The following is a 20,789-nucleotide window of genomic DNA, read 5'->3' on the forward strand; positions in this document are numbered from 1 at the left end:
GGAAAGGTGTGAGGATTGGAAACATCACGACATTGGGGTAAACAGAGATATACAAACACATGTGAAATATATAATCACCCAAGACCTACGGCATACCAAGAGAACACGACTCAGCATTGTGTCATAACCTTCATGGGAAAAGGATCAGAAGAACAATAGATATATGTATGTGTGTTTACAGAACCAAATCTTGCACACCTAGAACCAACAAAACATTATAATCAAATTTGCTGTGATAAAAAATAAAATTGAAAAAACAAACAAGAAGTAATGAGACATAAACTCATGGGGGATTTTCCTGTCACATTCCATTCTAATTTACAACCTACAGCATAACTTCCATTATGGCTATGTTGCCCTGGAAGCCAGATTTGGTGAGGAGAAATGCTGCCGCCTTGTGGCCGTTTCACACAACAGCAGCATTAAACCCTGCGCTACTTGGCACTTAATATTCACAATCATTGCAGGCCTATAAATGACACCTGCCCTCAAAAAAATCCTGGGGTCGTCAATCGATCAGAAAATTGAAAAGACGTCAACATTTCAAGAAGACAATTTCAACAGGCATATTTTACAAACAATTTGTCTTTTTTTTTCTTTTTTATAAAAAAAATGGCAAGGAGGGCTTCCCTGGTGGCACAGTGGTGGAGAATTTGCCTGCTAATATAGGGGACACGGGTTCGAGTCCTGGTCTGGGAAGATCCCACATGCCGCGGAGCAGCTAGGACCATGAGCCACAACTACTGAGTCTGCGCGTCTGGAGCCTGTGCTCTGCAACAAGAGAGGTCGCGATAGTGAGAGGCCCGCGCACCACGATGAACAGTGGCCCCCGCTTGCCACAACTAGAGAAAGCCCTCGCACAGAAACGAAGACCCAACACAGCCAAAAATCAATCAATAAATTAATTAATTAATTTTAATAATAATGGCATGGAAAAATGCTCAACATCAGGAATTAATAAAGCCATGAAAATCCAATCTACAGAAATGTTCACCTCACAGCCCTCAGAATGATCATCAGCAAAAAGTTTACAAAGAAAAAATGCCGAAGGAGTTTCAGAGAACTGTGTACCCTCTAGCTGCTGGGGGGATGTTAACTGGTAAGAGCCAGCAGTGAGAACAGAATGGAGGTGCGTTTAAACATAAATATAGAGGTACCATGTGATCTTGTAGGCCCTTTGATGGGCCTATCCCCCAAGCAGAGCAGAATCAAAAAGACACAGGCTGGCAATACTGCACTGCAGCAGAATTTACCATAGCCAAGACTTCGAGGAAACCAAAATGTCCATCAACAGAACAGGGGGAAAAGATCAAGTGGTCCATGTACACAACCATGCAAAAGAATGAAAGAATGCCATTTGCACCACCATAGAAGGACCTAAAGATCATCAGCCAACTTGAAGGAAGAACGAAACAGAAAGACAGATATCCTATGACATCACTTTTAGGTGTTACCTAAAAATTGATACCCATGAACTCATTTCCAAGAGAAGGACACGCATGGGTTAAGGAAACAAAATTATTTACGAAATGGAAAGGTGTAAGGAATGGATGCATTAGGATATGGGGAGATATCCTATGACATCGCTTCTAGATGTTACCTAAAAATTGATATCCATGAACTTATTTCCAAGAGAAGGACATGCATGGATTAACAAAACAAATTATGTTTAATGAAATGGAAAGATGTAAGGAATTTATGAATTAGGATATGGGGGTTAAGAGACATGTACTAATACATATGAAATATATAATCAGAAAATACCTATGGAATACCAAGTGAGGTCTATTCACCACTCTGTAATAACCTACATGGGAAAGGATCCAAAGAAGAATAGATGGATCCATAGACGTATTATACCCGGTTCTGTACACCTAGAACAAGCACAACATTTGTATCAAATTGGCTCTGATAATAAATAAAAGTTAAATTTAAAAAACAAACAGGAAGTAAGGACACATAAGCTCTTGGGGACTTGCCCTGGCGCATTCCACTCTAATTTTCAGCCTACTTACATGATTTCCAGGGAGGCTTTGTTGCCCAAAAACCCAGAGTCGGAAATGTAGAAATGCTGCCGCCTTGTGGTCGTTTCAAGCAAGCGGGGCTCTAAGCCCACAGCTGATGGTCACTTAACATTCACAACGACTCAGGGCTGTAAAGGATACCTGCCCTCCACAAATATCCTGAGCTAGGGAATGGACAAGTAATTCAAAACAGGCAATTTTTTTCAAGAAGATAGTATGAAGAGGTAAATTTTATCCACTCTTTTCTTAACAAAAGGAAAATGGATAAAGTCTCAACGTTAGGAATTATTAGACTCCTGCAAATCTAATATACAAAATGGTTTCAACTCACACCAGTCCACTGACCATCAGCTAAAAGTCTACGAACAATAAGTGCTGAAGCGGTTTTAGAGAACTGTATGCCCTCTAGCTTCTGGTGAGATGTAAAGTGGTAAGAGCCAATAGTGAGAACAGAAAGGAGCTGCATGTAAAAGTAAACATTGAGCTACCGTTTGGTCCAGCAGGCCCACCGTTGGGCCTCTCACCTGAGAAGACCAGAATCGAGAAGACACAGGCTGCGACAGTGGCACTTCAGCCATATTCACAATAGCCAAGCCATGGAATCCACCAAAATGTGCATCGACAGGTGAAAGGATAAAGAAAATGTGGTCCATGTAATCAGTGGAATATTAGACATGGAAAACAATGACACACTGTTCTTTGTGGCATCATAGATGAGCCTAGAGATACTCCCAGAATATGAGGGAAGTCGGAAAGCAAAAGACATATATCCTATGATATCACTTATAGGTGTTATCTAACAACTGACACAAATGATCACACTTCCACAGAGAAAGACACGCACCAACTTAGAAAACAAACTATGCTCATCTAAAAGGAAAGGTGGGGGGAATGGATAAATTAAGATTAGGGTTACCATACGTATACAAATACCTATTGAATACATATAACAAAAAGGACGACCATATAGCAAGGGAGGCCTACGGAACACTCTCTAATAATTTACATGGGAAGAGGTTCTGTACATGAATAGACATATATAATGTACAAATGAAGCAGACTGTGTACACCTAGGACAAACCATATTCTAATCATTACCCCGATTAAAAAAAATTAAAACAACGAACGAGAAGGAATGAGACATAAACTCATGGGGTTTTTCTCCTGGCACATTCCATTCTAATTTACAACCTAGGAACATGACTTCCAGAGAGACTCTGCTGCCCTAGTAACCACATTTAGGAATGGAGAAATGCTGCCGCCTTGTGGCCGTTTCCCACAACAGCAGCTTTAAACCCAGTGCTAATGGTCCCTAAATATTCATAATCATTGCAGGCCTGTAAATGACACCTCCCCTCAAAAAAAAATCTTGGGGTCGAAAATCGACCAAGAAATTCCAAAGAGGACAAGCTTCCGAGAAGACAATTTCAAGAGGTATATTGTACTCCCACTTTTTTCCTTTTATGTTGAATAAAAAAGATAAAGGTATGGAAAATGCTGAACATTAGGAATTATTAAAAACATGCAAATCCAAATTACAAAAACCTACCAGCTCACACCAGTCAAAATGGCCATGAGCAAGAATTCTGCCAACAATGAATGCTGAAGGGGCTGTGGAGAAACGAGTACCCTCAGTGCTAAGTGGGACGTGGTAAGAGTCACTAATGAAAACACAATGGAGGTGCTTTGAAAAGGTAAAACATTGAGCTGCCAGTCAATCAAGCATACCCACTGCTGGGACTATCACCTGAGAAAACGAGAATCCACAAGTCACAGGCTGGCAATCATGCACTCCAGCAACATTTAGCACAGTCAAAACTTAGAAGCAACGAACATGTCCATCAACAGAGGAATGCACAAAGAAGAAGTGGTCCATACACACAGTGGAATAATACTCCAATAAAAATATAAATTAGATGTAAAAAAACATAAGTAAGAAGACATAAGCTTTTGGGGTGTTTATCGGGGCACACTCCACTCTAATTTATAACTGAGGAACATCACTGGCAGGAAGGTCTCTTTCACTTGGTACCAGATTGGGGGACGTAGAAATGCTGCTGCCCCCTGGCCGTTACCTGCAACAACAGCTTTGAAATCTGTGCTAATGTTCACTTCGTATGAACAAGGACTGCAGGGCTGTAAAGGAAACCTGCCCTCAAAATGACTGGATGAAGGTAAAGGCCAAAAAGTTTCAAAATGTGGCACATACTTCAAGAAACCCATTTGAAGAAGTAAGCTGTACTCACAGTTTGAAAAATAAAAGGACATTCCTGAAAGCTCAATTTCATGGGATTATGAGACATATGCAAATCCATCCAGAAACAGGTATCAGCTCACACCACTCAGAATAACCATCAGCAAGAAACTACAAATAATCAATGCTGAAGGGGTTGTGGAGCAATGCATACCCTAAGTTGAAGTGGCACGTAACCTGGTGAGAGCCCCTGATGGGAACACAACGGAGGTGCCTTTAAAGGGTAAACATTGAGCTACTCTATGATCCAGCAGGCCCACCTCAGGGTCTATAACCTAAAAAGACCAAATTGGAAAGACACAGGCAGGCAGATCTGCACTGCAGGAGTATTACAATAGCCAAGACATGGAAGCAAGCGTAAAGATCATGAACACATGACTGGATAAAGAAGAACTGGTTCATGGGCTTCCCTGGTGGCGCAGTGGTTGAGAATCCGCCTGCCAATGCAGGGGACACGGGTTCGTGCCCTGGTCCGGGAAGATCCCACATGCCGCGGAGCAACTAAGCCCGTGAGCCATGGCCGCTAGGCCTGCGCGTCCGGAGCGTGTGTTCCGCAATGGGAGAGGCCACAAGTGAGAGAACCGAATACCGCAAAAAAAAAAAAAAAAAATAGAAGAACTGGTTCGAGTAGAGTTGGAATATTAGCCAAGGCAAAAAAATGAAACAATGCCATTTGCAGCACCCTAGATGCTGCACCTAGAGGTAATCACGCAACTGGTAGTAAGAGAGAAAGTGAAAGATACATATGGTATGATATCACTTATAGGTGTTACCTAAAAATTGGTACCAATGAAGATATTTCCACAGAGAAAGGCAATCACAGATTCATTAAACAAACTTATGGTTCACCAGATGGAAAGGTGTGAGGATTGGAAACATCACGACATTGAGGTAAACAGAGATATACAAACACATGTGAAATATATAATCACCCAAGACCTATGGCATACCAAGAGAACACGACTCAGCATTGTGTCATAACCTTCATGGGAAAAGGATCAGAAGAACAATAGATATATGTATGTGTGTTTACAGAACCAAATCTTGCACACCTAGAACCAACAAAACATTATAATCAAATTTGCTGTGATAAAAAATAAAATTGAAAAAACAAACAAGAAGTAATGAGACATAAACTCATGGGGGATTTTCCTGTCACATTCCATTCTAATTTACAACCTACAGCATAACTTCCATTATGGCTATGTTGCCCTGGAAGCCAGATTTGGTGAGGAGAAATGCTGCCGCCTTGTGGCCGTTTCACACAACAGCAGCATTAAACCCTGCGCTACTTGGCACTTAATATTCACAATCATTGCAGGCCTATAAATGACACCTGCCCTCAAAAAAATCCTGGGGTCGTCAATCGATCAGAAAATTGAAAAGACGTCAACATTTCAAGAAGACAATTTCAACAGGCATATTTTACAAACAATTTGTCTTTTTTTTTCTTTTTTATAAAAAAAATGGCAAGGAGGGCTTCCCTGGTGGCACAGTGGTGGAGAATTTGCCTGCTAATATAGGGGACACGGGTTCGAGTCCTGGTCTGGGAAGATCCCACATGCCGCGGAGCAGCTAGGACCATGAGCCACAACTACTGAGTCTGCGCGTCTGGAGCCTGTGCTCTGCAACAAGAGAGGTCGCGATAGTGAGAGGCCCGCGCACCACGATGAACAGTGGCCCCCGCTTACCACAACTAGAGAAAGCCCTCGCACAGAAACGAAGACCCAACACAGCCAAAAATCAATCAATAAATTAATTAATTAATTTTAATAATAATGGCATGGAAAAATGCTCAACATCAGGAATTAATAAAGCCATGAAAATCCAATCTACAGAAATGTTCACCTCACAGCCCTCAGAATGATCATCAGCAAAAAGTTTACAAAGAAAAAATGCCGAAGGAGTTTCAGAGAACTGTGTACCCTCTAGCTGCTGGGGGGATGTTAACTGGTAAGAGCCAGCAGTGAGAACAGAATGGAGGTGCGTTTAAACATAAATATAGAGGTACCATGTGATCTTGTAGGCCCTTTGATGGGCCTATCCCCCAAGCAGAGCAGAATCAAAAAGACACAGGCTGGCAATACTGCACTGCAGCAGAATTTACCATAGCCAAGACTTCGAGGAAACCAAAATGTCCATCAACAGAACAGGGGGAAAAGATCAAGTGGTCCATGTACACAACCATGCAAAAGAATGAAAGAATGCCATTTGCACCACCATAGAAGGACCTAAAGATCATCAGCCAACTTGAAGGAAGAACGAAACAGAAAGACAGATATCCTATGACATCACTTTTAGGTGTTACCTAAAAATTGATACCCATGAACTTATTTCCAAGAGAAGGACACGCATGGGTTAAGGAAACAAAATTATTTACGAAATGGAAAGGTGTAAGGAATGGATGCATTAGGATATGGGGAGATATCCTATGACATCGCTTCTAGATGTTACCTAAAAATTGATATCCATGAACTTATTTCCAAGAGAAGGACATGCATGGATTAACAAAACAAATTATGTTTAATGAAATGGAAAGATGTAAGGAATTTATGAATTAGGATATGGGGGTTAAGAGACATGTACTAATACATATGAAATATATAATCACAAAATACCTATGGAATACCAAGTGAGGTCTATTCACCACTCTGTAATAACCTACATGGGAAAGGATCCAAAGAAGAATAGATGGATCCATAGACGTATTATACCCGGTTCTGTACACCTAGAACAAGCACAACATTTGTATCAAATTGGCTCTGATAATAAATAAAAGTTAAATTTAAAAAACAAACAGGAAGTAAGGACACATAAGCTCTTGGGGACTTGCCCTGGCGCATTCCACTCTAATTTTCAGCCTACTTACAGGATTTCCAGGGAGGCTTTGTTGCCCAAAAACCCAGAGTGGGAAATGTAGAAATGCTGCCGCCTTGTGGTCGTTTCAAGCAAGAGGGGCTCTAAGCCCACAGCTGATGGTCACTTAACATTCACAACGACTCAGGGCTGTAAAGGATACCTGCCCTCCACAAATATCCTGAGCTAGGGAATGGACAAGTAATTCAAAACAGGCAATTTTTTTCAAGAAGATAGTATGAAGAGGTAAATTTTATCCACTCTTTTCTTAACAAAAGGAAAATGGATAAAGTCTCAACGTTAGGAATTATTAGACTCCTGCAAATCTAATATACAAAATGGTTTCAACTCACACCAGTCCACTGACCATCAGCTAAAAGTCTACGAACAATAAGTGCTGAAGCGGTTTTAGAGAACTGTATACCCTCTAGCTTCTGGTGAGATGTAAAGTGGTAAGAGCCAATAGTGAGAACAGAAAGGAGCTGCATGTAAAAGTAAACATTGAGCTACCGTTTGGTCCAGCAGGCCCACCGTTGGGCCTCTCACCTGAGAAGACCAGAATCGAGAAGACACAGGCTGCGACAGTGGCACTTCAGCCATATTCACAATAGCCAAGCCATGGAATCCACCAAAATGTGCATCGACAGGTGAAAGGATAAAGAAAATGTGGTCCATGTAATCAGTGGAATATTAGACATGGAAAACAATGACACACTGTTCTTTGTGGCATCATAGATGAGCCTAGAGATACTCCCAGAATATGAGGGAAGTCGGAAAGCAAAAGACATATATCCTATGATATCACTTATAGGTGTTATCTAACAACTGACACAAATGATCACACTTCCACAGAGAAAGACACGCACCAACTTAGAAAACAAACTATGCTCATCTAAAAGGAAAGGTGGGGGGAATGGATAAATTAAGATTAGGGTTACCATACGTATACAAATACCTATTGAATACATATAACAAAAAGGACGACCATATAGCAAGGGAGGCCTACGGAACACTCTCTAATAATTTACATGGGAAGAGGTTCTGTACATGAATAGACATATATAATGTACAAATGAAGCAGACTGTGTACACCTAGGACAAACCATATTCTAATCATTACCCCGATTAAAAAAAATTAAAACAACGAACAAGAAGGAATGAGACATAAACTCATGGGGTTTTTCTCCTGGCACATTCCATTCTAATTTACAACCTAGGAACATGACTTCCAGAGAGACTCTGCTGCCCTAGTAACCACATTTAGGAATGGAGAAATGCTGCCGCCTTGTGGCCGTTTCCCACAACAGCAGCTTTAAACCCAGTGCTAATGGTCCCTAAATATTCATAATCATTGCAGGCCTGTAAATGACACCTCCCCTCAAAAAAAAATCTTGGGGTCGAAAATCGACCAAGAAATTCCAAAGAGGACAAGCTTCCGAGAAGACAATTTCAAGAGGTATATTGTACTCCCACTTTTTTCCTTTTATGTTGAATAAAAAAGATAAAGGTATGGAAAATGCTGAACATTAGGAATTATTAAAAACATGCAAATCCAAATTACAAAAACCTACCAGCTCACACCAGTCAAAATGGCCATGAGCAAGAATTCTGCCAACAATGAATGCTGAAGGGGCTGTGGAGAAACGAGTACCCTCAGTGCTAAGTGGGACGTGGTAAGAGTCACTAATGAAAACACAATGGAGGTGCTTTGAAAAGGTAAAACATTGAGCTGCCAGTCAATCAAGCATACCCACTGCTGGGACTATCACCTGAGAAAACGAGAATCCACAAGTCACAGGCTGGCAATCATGCACTCCAGCAACATTTAGCACAGTCAAAACTTAGAAGCAACGAACATGTCCATCAACAGAGGAATGCACAAAGAAGAAGTGGTCCATACACACAGTGGAATAATACTCCAATAAAAATATAAATTAGATGTAAAAAAACATAAGTAAGAAGACATAAGCTTTTGGGGTGTTTATCGGGGCACACTCCACTCTAATTTATAACTGAGGAACATCACTGGCAGGAAGGTCTCTTTCACTTGGTACCAGATTGGGGGACGTAGAAATGCTGCTGCCCCCTGGCCGTTACCTGCAACAACAGCTTTGAAATCTGTGCTAATGTTCACTTCGTATGAACAAGGACTGCAGGGCTGTAAAGGAAACCTGCCCTCAAAATGACTGGATGAAGGTAAAGGCCAAAAAGTTTCAAAATGTGGCACATACTTCAAGAAACCCATTTGAAGAAGTAAGCTGTACTCACAGTTTGAAAAATAAAAGGACATTCCTGAAAGCTCAATTTCATGGGATTATGAGACATATGCAAATCCATCCAGAAACAGGTATCAGCTCACACCACTCAGAATAACCATCAGCAAGAAACTACAAATAATCAATGCTGAAGGGGTTGTGGAGCAATGCATACCCTAAGTTGAAGTGGCACGTAACCTGGTGAGAGCCCCTGATGGGAACACAACGGAGGTGCCTTTAAAGGGTAAACATTGAGCTACTCTATGATCCAGCAGGCCCACCTCAGGGTCTATAACCTAAAAAGACCAAATTGGAAAGACACAGGCAGGCAGATCTGCACTGCAGGAGTATTACAATAGCCAAGACATGGAAGCAAGCGTAAAGATCATGAACACATGACTGGATAAAGAAGAACTGGTTCATGGGCTTCCCTGGTGGCGCAGTGGTTGAGAATCCGCCTGCCAATGCAGGGGACACGGGTTCGTGCCCTGGTCCGGGAAGATCCCACATGCCGCGGAGCAACTAAGCCCGTGAGCCATGGCCGCTAGGCCTGCGCGTCCGGAGCGTGTGTTCCGCAATGGGAGAGGCCACAAGTGAGAGAACCGAATACCGCAAAAAAAAAAAAAAAAAATAGAAGAACTGGTTCGAGTAGAGTTGGAATATTAGCCAAGGCAAAAAAATGAAACAATGCCATTTGCAGCACCCTAGATGCTGCACCTAGAGGTAATCACGCAACTGGTAGTAAGAGAGAAAGTGAAAGATACATATGGTATGATATCACTTATAGGTGTTACCTAAAAATTGGTACCAATGAAGATATTTCCACAGAGAAAGGCAATCACAGATTCATTAAACAAACTTATGGTTCACCAGATGGAAAGGTGTGAGGATTGGAAACATCACGACATTGAGGTAAACAGAGATATACAAACACATGTGAAATATATAATCACCCAAGACCTATGGCATACCAAGAGAACACGACTCAGCATTGTGTCATAACCTTCATGGGAAAAGGATCAGAAGAACAATAGATATATGTATGTGTGTTTACAGAACCAAATCTTGCACACCTAGAACCAACAAAACATTATAATCAAATTTGCTGTGATAAAAAATAAAATTGAAAAAACAAACAAGAAGTAATGAGACATAAACTCATGGGGGATTTTCCTGTCACATTCCATTCTAATTTACAACCTACAGCATAACTTCCATTATGGCTATGTTGCCCTGGAAGCCAGATTTGGTGAGGAGAAATGCTGCCGCCTTGTGGCCGTTTCACACAACAGCAGCATTAAACCCTGCGCTACTTGGCACTTAATATTCACAATCATTGCAGGCCTATAAATGACACCTGCCCTCAAAAAAATCCTGGGGTCGTCAATCGATCAGAAAATTGAAAAGACGTCAACATTTCAAGAAGACAATTTCAACAGGCATATTTTACAAACAATTTGTCTTTTTTTTTCTTTTTTATAAAAAAAATGGCAAGGAGGGCTTCCCTGGTGGCACAGTGGTGGAGAATTTGCCTGCTAATATAGGGGACACGGGTTCGAGTCCTGGTCTGGGAAGATCCCACATGCCGCGGAGCAGCTAGGACCATGAGCCACAACTACTGAGTCTGCGCGTCTGGAGCCTGTGCTCTGCAACAAGAGAGGTCGCGATAGTGAGAGGCCCGCGCACCACGATGAACAGTGGCCCCCGCTTACCACAACTAGAGAAAGCCCTCGCACAGAAACGAAGACCCAACACAGCCAAAAATCAATCAATAAATTAATTAATTAATTTTAATAATAATGGCATGGAAAAATGCTCAACATCAGGAATTAATAAAGCCATGAAAATCCAATCTACAGAAATGTTCACCTCACAGCCCTCAGAATGATCATCAGCAAAAAGTTTACAAAGAAAAAATGCCGAAGGAGTTTCAGAGAACTGTGTACCCTCTAGCTGCTGGGGGGATGTTAACTGGTAAGAGCCAGCAGTGAGAACAGAATGGAGGTGCGTTTAAACATAAATATAGAGGTACCATGTGATCTTGTAGGCCCTTTGATGGGCCTATCCCCCAAGCAGAGCAGAATCAAAAAGACACAGGCTGGCAATACTGCACTGCAGCAGAATTTACCATAGCCAAGACTTCGAGGAAACCAAAATGTCCATCAACAGAACAGGGGGAAAAGATCAAGTGGTCCATGTACACAACCATGCAAAAGAATGAAAGAATGCCATTTGCACCACCATAGAAGGACCTAAAGATCATCAGCCAACTTGAAGGAAGAACGAAACAGAAAGACAGATATCCTATGACATCACTTTTAGGTGTTACCTAAAAATTGATACCCATGAACTTATTTCCAAGAGAAGGACACGCATGGGTTAAGGAAACAAAATTATTTACGAAATGGAAAGGTGTAAGGAATGGATGCATTAGGATATGGGGAGATATCCTATGACATCGCTTCTAGATGTTACCTAAAAATTGATATCCATGAACTTATTTCCAAGAGAAGGACATGCATGGATTAACAAAACAAATTATGTTTAATGAAATGGAAAGATGTAAGGAATTTATGAATTAGGATATGGGGGTTAAGAGACATGTACTAATACATATGAAATATATAATCACAAAATACCTATGGAATACCAAGTGAGGTCTATTCACCACTCTGTAATAACCTACATGGGAAAGGATCCAAAGAAGAATAGATGGATCCATAGACGTATTATACCCGGTTCTGTACACCTAGAACAAGCACAACATTTGTATCAAATTGGCTCTGATAATAAATAAAAGTTAAATTTAAAAAACAAACAGGAAGTAAGGACACATAAGCTCTTGGGGACTTGCCCTGGCGCATTCCACTCTAATTTTCAGCCTACTTACAGGATTTCCAGGGAGGCTTTGTTGCCCAAAAACCCAGAGTGGGAAATGTAGAAATGCTGCCGCCTTGTGGTCGTTTCAAGCAAGAGGGGCTCTAAGCCCACAGCTGATGGTCACTTAACATTCACAACGACTCAGGGCTGTAAAGGATACCTGCACTCCACAAATATCCTGAGCTAGGGAATGGACAAGTAATTCAAAACAGGCAATTTTTTTCAAGAAGATAGTATGAAGAGGTAAATTTTATCCACTCTTTTCTTAACAAAAGGAAAATGGATAAAGTCTCAACGTTAGGAATTATTAGACTCCTGCAAATCTAATATACAAAATGGTTTCAACTCACACCAGTCCACTGACCATCAGCTAAAAGTCTACGAACAATAAGTGCTGAAGCGGTTTTAGAGAACTGTATACCCTCTAGCTTCTGGTGAGATGTAAAGTGGTAAGAGCCAATAGTGAGAACAGAAAGGAGCTGCATGTAAAAGTAAACATTGAGCTACCGTTTGGTCCAGCAGGCCCACCGTTGGGCCTCTCACCTGAGAAGACCAGAATCGAGAAGACACAGGCTGCGACAGTGGCACTTCAGCCATATTCACAATAGCCAAGCCATGGAATCCACCAAAATGTGCATCGACAGGTGAAAGGATAAAGAAAATGTGGTCCATGTAATCAGTGGAATATTAGACATGGAAAACAATGACACACTGTTCTTTGTGGCATCATAGATGAGCCTAGAGATACTCCCAGAATATGAGGGAAGTCGGAAAGCAAAAGACATATATCCTATGATATCACTTATAGGTGTTATCTAACAACTGACACAAATGATCACACTTCCACAGAGAAAGACACACACCAACTTAGAAAACAAACTATGCTCATCTAAAAGGAAAGGTGGGGGGAATGGATAAATTAAGATTAGGGTTACCATACGTATACAAATACCTATTGAATACATATAAAAAAAGGACGACCATATAGCAAGGGAGGCCTACGGAACACTCTCTAATAATTTACATGGGAAGAGCTTCTGTACATGAATAGACATATATAATGTACAAATGAACCAGACTGTGTACACCTAGGACAAACCATATTCTAATCATTACCCCGATTAAAAAAAATTAAAACAATGAACAAGAAGGAATGAGACATAAACTCATGGGGTTTTTCTCCTGGCACATTCCATTCTAATTTACAACCTAGGAACATGACTTCCAGAGAGACTCTGCTGCCCTAGTAACCACATTTAGGAATGGAGAAATGCTGCCGCCTTGTGGCCGTTTCCCACAACAGCAGCTTTAAACCCAGTGCTAATGGTCCCTAAATATTCATAATCATTGCAGGCCTGTAAATGACACCTCCCCTCAAAAAAAAATCCTGGGGTCGAAAATCGACCAAGAAATTCCAAAGAGGACAAGCTTCCGAGAAGACAATTTCAAGAGGTATATTGTACTCCCACTTTTTTCCTTTTATGTTGAATAAAAAAGATAAAGGTATGGAAAATGCTGAACATTAGGAATTATTAAAAACATGCAAATCCAAATTACAAAAACCTACCAGCTCACACCAGTCAAAATGGCCATGAGCAAGAATTCTGCCAACAATGAATGCTGAAGGGGCTGTGGAGAAACGAGTACCCTCAGTGCTAAGTGGGACGTGGTAAGAGTCACTAATGAAAACACAATGGAGGTGCTTTGAAAAGGTAAAACATTGAGCTGCCAGTCAATCAAGCATACCCACTGCTGGGACTATCACCTGAGAAAACGAGAATCCACAAGTCACAGGCTGGCAATCATGCACTCCAGCAACATTTAGCACAGTCAAAACTTAGAAGCAACGAACATGTCCATCAACAGAGGAATGCACAAAGAAGAAGTGGTCCATACACACAGTGGAATAATACTCCAATAAAAATATAAATTAGATGTAAAAAAACATAAGTAAGAAGACATAAGCTTTTGGGGTGTTTATCGGGGCACACTCCACTCTAATTTATAACTGAGGAACATCACTGGCAGGAAGGTCTCTTTCACTTGGTACCAGATTGGGGGACGTAGAAATGCTGCTGCCCCCTGGCCGTTACCTGCAACAACAGCTTTGAAATCTGTGCTAATGTTCACTTCGTATGAACAAGGACTGCAGGGCTGTAAAGGAAACCTGCCCTCAAAATGACTGGATGAAGGTAAAGGCCAAAAAGTTTCAAAATGTGGCACATACTTCAAGAAACCCATTTGAAGAAGTAAGCTGTACTCACAGTTTGAAAAATAAAAGGACATTCCTGAAAGCTCAATTTCATGGGATTATGAGACATATGCAAATCCATCCAGAAACAGGTATCAGCTCACACCACTCAGAATAACCATCAGCAAGAAACTACAAATAATCAATGCTGAAGGGGTTGTGGAGCAATGCATACCCTAAGTTGAAGTGGCACGTAACCTGGTGAGAGCCCCTGATGGGAACACAACGGAGGTGCCTTTAAAGGGTAAACATTGAGCTACTCTATGATCCAGCAGGCCCACCTCAGGGTCTATAACCTAAAAAGACCAAATTGGAAAGACACAGGCAGGCAGATCTGCACTGCAGGAGTATTACAATAGCCAAGACATGGAAGCAAGCGTAAAGATCATGAACACATGAGTGGATAAAGAAGAACTGGTTCGAGTAGAGATGGAATATTAGCCAAGGCAAAAAAATGAAACAATGCCATTTGCAGCACCCTAGATGCTGCACCTAGAGGTAATCACACAACTGGTAGTAAGAGAGAAAGTGAAAGATACATATGGTATGATATCACTTATAGGTGTTACCTAAAAATTGGTACCAATGAAGATATTTCCACAGAGAAAGGCAATCACAGATTCATTAAACAAACTTATGGTTCACCAGATGGAAAGGTGTGAGGATTGGAAACATCACGACATTGGGGTAAACAGAGATATACAAACACATGTGAAATATATAATCACCCAAGACCTACGGCATACCAAGAGAACACGACTCAGCATTGTGTCAAAACCTTCATGGGAAAAGGATCAGAAGAACAATAGATATATGTATGTGTGTTTACAGAACCAAATCTTGCACACCTAGAACCAACAAAACATTATAATCAAATTTGCTGTGATAAAAAATAAAATTGAAAAAACAAACAAGAAGTAATGAGACATAAACTCATGGGGGATTTTCCTGTCACATTCCATTCTAATTTACAACCTACAGCATAACTTCCATTATGGCTATGTTGCCCTGGAAGCCAGATTTGGTGAGGAGAAATGCTGCCGCCTTGTGGCCGTTTCACACAACAGCAGCATTAAACCCTGCGCTACTTGGCACTTAATATTCACAATCATTGCAGGCCTATAAATGACACCTGCCCTCAAAAAAATCCTGGGGTCGTCAATCGATCAGAAAATTGAAAAGACGTCAACATTTCAAGAAGACAATTTCAACAGGCATATTTTACAAACAATTTGTCTTTTTTTTTCTTTTTTATAAAAAAAATGGCAAGGAGGGCTTCCCTGGTGGCACAGTGGTGGAGAATTTGCCTGCTAATATAGGGGACACGGGTTCGAGTCCTGGTCTGGGAAGATCCCACATGCCGCGGAGCAGCTAGGACCATGAGCCACAACTACTGAGTCTGCGCGTCTGGAGCCTGTGCTCTGCAACAAGAGAGGTCGCGATAGTGAGAGGCCCGCGCACCACGATGAACAGTGGCCCCCGCTTGCCACAACTAGAGAAAGCCCTCGCACAGAAACGAAGACCCAACACAGCCAAAAATCAATCAATAAATTAATTAATTAATTTTAATAATAATGGCATGGAAAAATGCTCAACATCAGGAATTAATAAAGCCATGAAAATCCAATCTACAGAAATGTTCACCTCACAGCCCTCAGAATGATCATCAGCAAAAAGTTTACAAAGAAAAAATGCCGAAGGAGTTTCAGAGAACTGTGTACCCTCTAGCTGCTGGGGGGATGTTAACTGGTAAGAGCCAGCAGTGAGAACAGAATGGAGGTGCGTTTAAACATAAATATAGAGGTACCATGTGATCTTGTAGGCCCTTTGATGGGCCTATCCCCCAAGCAGAGCAGAATCAAAAAGACACAGGCTGGCAATACTGCACTGCAGCAGAATTTACCATAGCCAAGACTTCGAGGAAACCAAAATGTCCATCAACAGAACAGGGGGAAAAGATCAAGTGGTCCATGTACACAACCATGCAAAAGAATGAAAGAATGCCATTTGCACCACCATAGAAGGACCTAAAGATCATCAGCCAACTTGAAGGAAGAACGAAACAGAAAGACAGATATCCTATGACATCACTTTTAGGTGTTACCTAAAAATTGATACCCATGAACTTATTTCCAAGAGAAGGACACGCATGGGTTAAGGAAACAAAATTATTTACGAAATGGAAAGGTGTAAGGAATGGATGCATTAGGATATGGGGAGATATCCTATGACACCGCTTCTAGATGTTACCTAAAAATTGATATCCATGAACTTATTTCCAAGAGAAGGACATGCATGGATTAACAAAACAAATTATGTTTAATGAAATGGAAAGATGTAAGGAATTTATGAATTAGGATATGGGGGTTAAGAGACATGTACTAATACATATGAAATATATAATCAGAAAATACCTATGGAATACCAAGTGAGGTCTATTCACCACTCTGTAATAACCTACATGGGAAAGGATCCAAAGAAGAATAGATGGATCCATAGACGTATTATACCCGGTTCTGTACACCTAGAACAAGCACAACATTTGTATCAAATTGGCTCTGATAATAAATAAAAGTTAAATTTAAAAAACAAACAGGAAGTAAGGACACATAAGCTCTTGGGGACTTGCCCTGGCGCATTCCACTCTAATTTTCAGCCTACTTACATGATTTCCAGGGAGGCTTTGTTGCCCAAAAACCCAGAGTCGGAAATGTAGAAATGCTGCCGCCTTGTGGTCGTTTCAAGCAAGAGGGGCTCTAAGCCCACAGCTGATGGTCACTTAACATTCACAACGACTCAGGGCTGTAAAGGATACCTGCCCTCCACAAATATCCTGAGCTAGGGAATGGACAAGTAATTCAAAACAGGCAATTTTTTTCAAGAAGATAGTATGAAGAGGTAAATTTTATCCACTCTTTTCTTAACAAAAGGAAAATGGATAAAGTCTCAACGTTAGGAATTATTAGACTCCTGCAAATCTAATATACAAAATGGTTTCAACTCACACCAGTCCACTGACCATCAGCTAAAAGTCTACGAACAATAAGTGCTGAAGCGGTTTTAGAGAACTGTATACCCTCTAGCTTCTGGTGAGATGTAAAGTGGTAAGAGCCAATAGTGAGAACAGAAAGGAGCTGCATGTAAAAGTAAACATTGAGCTACCGTTTGGTCCAGCAGGCCCACCGTTGGGCCTCTCACCTGAGAAGACCAGAATCGAGAAGACACAGGCTGCGACAGTGGCACTTCAGCCATATTCACAATAGCCAAGCCATGGAATCCACCAAAATGTGCATCAACAGGTGAAAGGATAAAGAAAATGTGGTCCATGTAATCAGTGGAATATTAGACATGGAAAACAATGACACACTGTTCTTTGTGGCATCATAGATGAGCCTAGAGATACTCCCAGAATATGAGGGAAGTCGGAAAGCAAAAGACATATATCCTATGATATCACTTATAGGTGTTATCTAACAACTGACACAAATGATCACACTTCCACAGAGAAAGACACACACCAACTTAGAAAACAAACTATGCTCATCTAAAAGGAAAGGTGGGGGGAATGGATAAATTAAGATTAGGGTTACCATACGTATACAAATACCTATTGAATACATATAAAAAAAGGACGACCATATAGCAAGGGAGGCCTACGGAACACTCTCTAATAATTTACATGGGAAGAGCTTCTGTACATGAATAGACATATATAATGTACAAATGAACCAGACTGTGTACACCTAGGACAAACCATATTCTAATCATTACCCCGATTAAAAAAAATTAAAACAATGAACAAGAAGGAATGAGACATAAACTCATGGGGTTTTTCTCCTGGCACATTCCATTCTAATTTACAACCTAGGAACATGACTTCCAGAGAGACTCTGCTGCCCTAGTAACCACATTTAGGAATGGAGAAATGCTGCCGCCTTGTGGCCGTTTCCCACAACAGCAGCTTTAAACCCAGTGCTAATGGTCCCTAAATATTCATAATCATTGCAGGCCTGTAAATGACACCTCCCCTCAAAAAAAAATCCTGGGGTCGAAAATCGACCAAGAAATTCCAAAGAGGACAAGCTTCCGAGAAGACAATTTCAAGAGGTATATTGTACTCCCACTTTTTTCCTTTTATGTTGAATAAAAAAGATAAAGGTATGGAAAATGCTGAACATTAGGAATTATTAAAAACATGCAAATCCAAATTACAAAAACCTACCAGCTCACACCAGTCAAAATGGCCATGAGCAAGAATTCTGCCAACAATGAATGCTGAAGGGGCTGTGGAGAAACGAGTACCCTCAGTGCTAAGTGGGACGTGGTAAGAGTCACTAATGAAAACACAATGGAGGTGCTTTGAAAAGGTAAAACATTGAGCTGCCAGTCAATCAAGCATACCCACTGCTGGGACTATCACCTGAGAAAACGAGAATCCACAAGTCACAGGCTGGCAATCATGCACTCCAGCAACATTTAGCACAGTCAAAACTTAGAAGCAACGAACATGTCCATCAACAGAGGAATGCACAAAGAAGAAGTGGTCCATACACACAGTGGAATAATACTCCAATAAAAATATAAATTAGATGTAAAAAAACATAAGTAAGAAGACATAAGTTTTGGGGTGTTTATCGGGGCACACTCCACTCTAATTTATAACTGAGGAACATCACTGGCAGGAAGGTCTCTTTCACTTGGTACCAGATTGGGGGACGTAGAAATGCTGCTGCCCCCTGGCCGTTACCTGCAACAACAGCTTTGAAATCTGTGCTAATGTTCACTTCGTATGAACAAGGACTGCAGGGCTGTAAAGGAAACCTGCCCTCAAAATGACTGGATGAAGGTAAAGGCCAAAAAGTTTCAAAATGTGGCACATACTTCAAGAAACCCATTTGAAGAAGTAAGCTGTACTCACAGTTTGAAAAATAAAAGGACATTCCTGAAAGCTCAATTTCATGGGATTATGAGACATATGCAAATCCATCCAGAAACAGGTATCAGCTCACACCACTCAGAATAACCATCAGCAAGAAACTACAAATAATCAATGCTGAAGGGGTTGTGGAGCAATGCATACCCTAAGTTGAAGTGGCACGTAACCTGGTGAGAGCCCCTGATGGGAACACAACGGAGGTGCCTTTAAAGGGTAAACATTGAGCTACTCTATGATCCAGCAGGCCCACCTCAGGGTCTATAACCTAAAAAGACCAAATTGGAAAGACACAGGCAGGCAGATCTGCACTGCAGGAGTATTACAATAGCCAAGACATGGAAGCAAGCGTAAAGATCATGAACACATGAGTGGATAAAGAAGAACTGGTTCGAGTAGAGATGGAATATTAGCCAAGGCAAAAAAATGAAACAATGCCATTTGCAGCACCCTAGATGCTGCACCTAGAGGTAATCACACAACTGGTAGTAAGAGAGAAAGTGAAAGATACATATGGTATGATATCACTTATAGGTGTTACCTAAAAATTGGTACCAATGAAGATATTTCCACAGAGAAAGGCAATCACAGATTCATTAAACAAACTTATGGTTCACCAGATGGAAAGGTGTGAGGATTGGAAACATCACGACATTGGGGTAAACAGAGATATACAAACACATGTGAAATATATAATCACCCAAGACCTACGGCATACCAAGAGAACACGACTCAGCATTGTGTCAAAACCTTCATGGGAAAAGGATCAGAAGAACAATAGATATATGTATGTGTGTTTACAGAACCAAATCTTGCACACCTAGAACCAACAAAACATTATAATCAAATTTGCTGTGATAAAAAATAAAATTGAAAAAACAAACAAGAAGTAATGAGACATAAACTCATGGGGGATTTTCCTGTCACATTCCATTCTAATTTACAACCTACAGCATAACTTCCATTATGGCTATGTTGCCCTGGAAGCCAGATTTGGTGAGGAGAAATGCTGCCGCCTTGTGGCCGTTTCACACAACAGCAGCATTAAACCCTGCGCTACTTGGCACTTAATATTCACAATCATTGCAGGCCTATAAATGACACCTGCCCTCAAAAAAATCCTGGGGTCGTCAATCGATCAGAAAATTGAAAAGACGTCAACATTTCAAGAAGACAATTTCAACAGGCATATTTTACAAACAATTTGTCTTTTTTTTTCTTTTTTATAAAAAAAATGGCAAGGAGGGCTTCCCTGGTGGCACAGTGGTGGAGAATTTGCCTGCTAATATAGGGGACACGGGTTCGAGTCCTGGTCTGGGAAGATCCCACATGCCGC

Source organism: Kogia breviceps, chromosome 11, assembly GCF_026419965.1.
Source record: "Kogia breviceps isolate mKogBre1 chromosome 11, mKogBre1 haplotype 1, whole genome shotgun sequence".
NCBI lineage: Eukaryota > Metazoa > Chordata > Mammalia > Artiodactyla > Physeteridae > Kogia > Kogia breviceps.